The sequence below is a fragment of the Armigeres subalbatus genome, unplaced genomic scaffold (genome assembly GCF_024139115.2).
Source record: "Armigeres subalbatus isolate Guangzhou_Male unplaced genomic scaffold, GZ_Asu_2 Contig634, whole genome shotgun sequence".
NCBI classification, from domain to species: domain Eukaryota; kingdom Metazoa; phylum Arthropoda; class Insecta; order Diptera; family Culicidae; genus Armigeres; species Armigeres subalbatus.
The window spans coordinates 228,743-235,177 of record NW_026943407.1 but is presented as its reverse complement, the minus strand read 5'-3'; positions in this window follow the sequence as shown (position 1 = coordinate 235,177).

Here is a 6,435-nt window from a genome sequence, read left to right as displayed (position 1 = left end):
ATCGGTAAGTGACCACATTGGCCACTCTTGGTACATGCAAGGTTCCCCCGGTTAACCCGCAGGAAGGGACGTTTCCGTTTTAGCACCAAAATATACCGTGCGGCGGTTCTGTCGTCATGATTTTCCACAAAATAGATGATAATGCGCTCGAAATCGCTAAGTGACCACATTGGCCACTTGGGGAGCCTATCAGGTGCCTCCAGGGAACCGGTAAAAAGGGACATTTCCGTTTTAACACCAAAATATGTCGTGCGACAGCTCTTTCGTCATGAAAGACGCTCGACGTCACGTCACGCTCGAAATCGATAATTGACCACATTGGCCACTCTTGGAACCTATGAGGTGCCCTTGGGGAACCCGTAGAAAGGAATATTTCCGTTTAAACTCCAAAATATGCCATGCGGTGGCTCATTCGTCATGATTTTCCACGAAATAGATGATTATGCGCTCGAAATCGATAATTGACCACATTGGCAACTCTTGGAGCCTATGAGGTGCCCTCGGGGAACCCGTAAAAGGGGACATTTCCGTTTTAACACCAAAATATGCCGTGTGGCGGCTCTTTTATCATGATTTTCCACCAAACAGATGGCCATGCGCTTGAAATCGATAAATGATCACATTGGCCACTCCTTGTATATGCAAGGTACCCCCGGGGAACCCGTAGGAGAGGACATTTCCGTACTGGCCCCAAAATGTGCGGTGCTGCGGCTCTTTCGTCATGATTTTCCACAAAATAGATGATTATGCGCTCGAAATCGATAAGTGACCACATTGGCCATTCTTGGAGCCTATGAGGTGCCCCCGGGGAATCCGTAAAAGGTGACATTTCCGTTTTAACACCAAAATATGCCGTGCGGCAGCTTTTTTTTTCAAACTTTATTATCGTGATTTTTTATTTTACAGATAAGTACCGTGCGGCAGCTCTTTCGTCATGATTTTCCACAAAATAGATGATTATGCGCTTGAAATCGATATTTGACCACATTGGCCGCTCTTGGAGTCTACCAGGGGCCCCCAGGGAACCCGTAGAATGGGATATTTCCGTTTTAACACCGAAATATGCCGAGCGGCGACTCTTTCGGTGTGTTTTCCCACCAAAGAGATGGTTATTCAGTTCGAAATCGATAAGTGACCACATTGGCCACTCTTGGAACCTATGAGGTGCCCTTGGAGAGCCCGTAGAAAGGGACATTTCCGTTTAACACCGAAATATGTCGTGCGGCGGCTCTTTCGTCATGATTTTCCACAAAATAGATGATTATGCGCTTGAAATCGATATGTGACCACATTGGCCACTCTTGGAACCAATGAGATGCCCACGGGGAACCCGTAGATGGTGACATTTCCGTTTTTATACCGAAATGAATAAGTGACCACATTTTCCATTTTGGAACCTATGAAGTACCGCCGTGGAGCTCATAGGAGAGGACATTTCCGTGCTTACTTTTACTCTTACTTAGGGCCGATGCCCACGTAGCGTGTTTTCAAGCTGCGTGCACGCCACGTCCACGCAAGGTACCCGGCATCAAATGTAGTCGTGCACACGTTTACGTGTGCATTACTCCATTTGATGCCGGGTACCTTGCGTGAGCGCGGCGTGCAAGCAGCGTGAAAAAACTTTACGTGGACATCGGCCCTTAAAGACATGCCATGCAGCGGCTCCTTCACTATAATTTTCCATCAAATAGTTGGTTATGCTCTTGAAATCTAATATCAACCCGGGGGAACCCCAGGCCCAGTTTCGGTAATTGTGGAGTGCAGTGAAGCATTCATTGAAAGTGTCTGTGTACACAAAATCTCACTCACTTTTTAGGAACTTTTCCTCAACCAAATTGCTCGCAGTAAATACCATAAGACGAAAATCCTGCTCTATTGTTTCCTATTAAAAATTGGCCAGATCGGACTATGGGCTCCGAAGTTATGGCCAAAATACTAATTTCAGCAGCTGCATGGGAAAATCACTTTTCTGGCACTTATGCTCATCCGATTGGCTTGCAATAAGTTGCGTTCAGCAGAAAATTTTAGAATGCAAATAAACAAATATGAAAAATAAGAGCTATCTACCTATTAGTGTTATATTAGACTTTTCTTATATATTTCTCAACCCTTTTGAACGAACGATAAAGGCACCATCACCACTAGGTAGATTCATCTTGTTTTTTTTTCTATCAAATAGGTCATTCATTCTAAACTTAATATCTATAACCTACAAGGTACCCGCAGGAGTCTCACAGAAGGAGAGATTTTTTTTATATCGAAATGTTGCGTTTTCATATCATTGTCCACGGCGATTGGTGAAAACCTCAAACTTCTATGAGTCGATATTGAAGGGACCATCGACTAATGGTAATATCGAGATGCGGAATAGAAAATCCTTGGAGAGCTGTTCGAAGGAATCATCACAGTAGCCCAGAAAGCGCATAACCATCTTTTTGAAGACTTGTGGCCACTGGCCAGGGTAGACAATGATAGACGAAGATAGAACTGCCACAAGCGGCACAGTACATTTGATATAACCATGAAAATGTCCTCTCCTACGGGTTCGCAGGGCATCTCAAAGGTTCCAAGAGTAGACAATATCACTAATCAACTCCAAGCACATGACCATCTGTTTGGTAGAAAATAACAAAGAAAGAGCCACCGCACGGCATATTTTGGTGTTAAAATGGAAATGTCCCCTCCTGCGGGTTCCCCGGGGGCACTTTGCATGTACCAGGAGTGGTCAATGTGGTCATTTATCGATTTCAAGCGCATAACCATCTGTTTGGTGGAAAATCATGACAAAAGAGCCGACGCACGGCATATTTTGGTGCTAAAACGGAAATGTCCCCTCCTGCGGGTTCCCCGGGGGCACTTTGCATGTACCAGGAGTGGCCAATGTGGTCACTTATCGATTTCAAGCGCATAACCATCTGTTTGGTGGAAAATCATGACAAAAGAGCCGCCGCACGGTATATGTTGGTGCTAAAATGGAAATGTCCCCTCCTGCGGGTTCCTCGGGGGCACTTTGCATGTACCAGGAGTGGCCAATGTGGTCACTTATCGATTTCAAGCGCATAACCATCTGTTTGGTGGAAAATCATGACAAAAGAGCCGCCGCACGGCATATTTTGGTGCTAAAACGGAAATGTCCCCTCCTGCGGATTCCCCGGGGGCACCTTGCATGTACCAGGAGTGGCCACTTTCGTCGGAAGCCCTCTCATGGACCATACATTACCGTTTTAAGAGAATATATGAAGAAGTAGCGATCGAATGGCATATATGGAGCGATTTTTATGCTCCCCTTATATGACCGACAAGGTCCCCGTGGAAGTCGTTTCCCGGTGGCCATTGTCTCCAGAACCAGCATATCACCACATAGCCACAAAATTGATGAGTTTATCTTTCGAACGGTATATAAACTTTGTAATTCGGTTATAATTTGACTGTTTTATAAGCATTTACATTTCTGGGTCAATATGACACTAACATCTTATTCGTAACTTTTTTGTGGGTTCGTTCCTGTTGCACCTTAAAATACTTTTCTCATGTCAGATGCTTCATTTCCACAAAATATTAAAAGTCAAGAAATTTCAGAACGATCGGATTATCAGGTAAAAAGTTATTCTACTTTGAAGTTTCGTTTTGGGTCATATTGACCCCAACATCTTACTAAGGTTAATGGAATAGTGCGGGTTCAAGTCCCAATTAACGGGGGTAACTTGCCGCAGTGTACCTCATAAATTCTAAAAACTAATATGTGTATAAATAAGGCAAGTAGTGTAGTGTAAGAAGATTGGAACATCCTCACCGGCTTATCCTGGGCAATGCTGATTGTAGATCCGTCTGTTGTCTGCCGAGTAAAATGGATTCGATTTTTTGCGCATCACAAGCGCATTCAACACGGCATCCGTTAAATTACACTTACTAACATTACATTTTTCTGTTAAGTCCGCGTTTTTTAACCTTTTCACATGTGCGGCAAATTGAATTATGTATCACTCGCGTAACCATATCCCGGATGGATGGCACTAGTAAAAATGCCAGCAAAAACTTCAGCAGAAAAAATCTTGCCAAAAAATCAAAACTTCTTCCGTTCATAATCACGGCCTATTTCCTGAAAAAATCATTTTCCTGTGGTGCTGCTTGGAGATATTTTTCCCACAAATTCCTCCCAAGATTGACTCTTTGCGTCCTTCACTGTTTTCTTTGCTACTGAGTTTGCTTCCCGGAATTTTTCCAGTGCATCAGATGTTTCTAACCCCGCTGCTCTGGTACGTTTAAGTGTTCTCAGTGCCTTCCGACGTTGCTTGATTGCCTTTTTAACTTCAGGAGACCACCATGGTACTGATTTTCTTCCGATTTTACTGGATGTTCGAGGTATGCTAGCGATAGCAGCTGTTAGGATACGTTTTACAAACTCATTTACTTTGATTACATCACCTGGTTAAATGCTGTCTGCAATCAATCGCTCGTATTTCACCAAATCTGCTTGCTCGTAAATCCATCGTCTTTTTTTCTTTTCTACTGACGACCAACTTGGTGCCGATACGATGATCGGAAAATGATCGCTATTATGAGCGTCCAGAAGGGTTTGCCAGACAAATCTTCGAGCTAGCATCTCGGAACATATTGTAAGATCCAATGCTGACGTAGATCCGGATGCAGGGTCAATGCGTGTGTGCGAACTATCGTTCAGGATGATCAAGTGTTTTGTTATCGTTTTCTCGGCAATGTAGCGGCCAAGTGTACTTGAAGTTGTGGAGCCCCACGCAGGGTGATGCGCATTGAAGTCGCCCAGAAGTAACAATGGCGCTGGTAGCCGTTCAAGTAGATCGTCTAGTTTGTTTTGACACTGTTGCGTATTTGGAGGGATGTATATTGATACCTAGGATAGGGTGTGACAATTGAATTGCGACTCAATAGCAAACGAGACACACGTAGTACACAAAGTTGAGACCGTCAATACAAGTGATTATTTTATAGATTTTTTGATAATTAATGTTTGTTGGACAGGATTCACACATAAAAGGGACTAAAAATGTAAGCTAAACACTCAATTTGTTATCCTACTTATAACTAAATCATGCAAATTATGAACTAAATTGTAAAATTTCCTATTCATGCAAAATTGAACTTACGAACTATGTTTGAACTTAATACTAATTGAAACAATATATTTTGCAGCTAAAAGCAACTCAACAACCCAAAAACGAGTTCGCTCTTTGGATTGTCCGAAGAAAAGATATTTTAGTTGCTAGATAAAGATTGTCGCTGTCGTCGCTGTCCGGAACATCTTTTGCTGGCGAGGAAAGGGGAGCTAAATGTCAAAGAAGGAAAATCCATACGATTTAACAGGTACATGTACATGGTACATGTTTCGGACAGCAGAACAAAGGGAACCGTAGCGACAATCTTTATCTAGTAACTAAAATATCTTTTGTCCGAAGCAATTATCACCTGTCGCAACAAATCTTTTAGATTTTTATCCGCGACCGTTTCAACAACGCTCACGAGGTAGCCAGAAAGTGCGATGGCGGCGGCCAGATATAATTGTTCATGCGGCCAACCGATCGTCGGAGGAGAGAAGACGACACAGTGTATCGAGTGTTTGCGTTTCATTCATTCCGCGTGTGCAATTATCGGTCGGTGTACCGGTGGTGAAAGTGTTCTATGTGCGCGTTGCTATCAGCGAGACCATCCACCTCCCCCTTCGTCTACGAGGCGGTCGACAAGCTCTTCTGCTCGAGCCAGGCTTTTGCTTGATTTGCAACGGCTCGAGGAAGAAAAATGCTTGCAGGAAAAGGCTGCGGAGGAGAAAGTGAGGCGGGAAAAGGAATATCTCGCGAAGAAGTACGAGTTGATGCAAGCAGAGCTGCTCGAAGGTAATGCAGCCAGCAGTCGTCGATCTGAATCCAGCATCGAAAAGGTTCATCAATGGCTTCAGGACAAGCCTACCGACAACGTTCAATCCGGCATCGGGCGCAGTGAAATCCCCGCTGGTGTATCGTCTCGGACAGGCACAGTCCACAGGCCCATCCCGCTAGTACCAACGGCAGTCGCTGCAGTTTCAACCCCCAAGTCAGGGCAGCATGCAGAGCTCTCTTTCGGGCTCAATCCGAGCCAGCCACTAAGCCAAGATGCGTCTCGGTGGCAATCTTCGGGTACAATCGGCGAGCATCATGTTGCCCATGTACCACCGGAGAATCAAACGCAGGACCCGTTGGATTCCCAACAAACATTCACGAGTTGAACTAACATCAGTGTGATGATTTAATTCAGCGCTGTGTTGAATTATGTCGGTACTATTTCTTATCACAACTTCTGTTCAAGCTTTGTTCACACAATTTTGGCGAAGTTATACAACTACAATATCTCATTTTGAAAAAAAAACTTTATTAACTGATTCGTTAAACCTTTAATAAGCATTTTACTAAGCCTCAATTCAGCTAC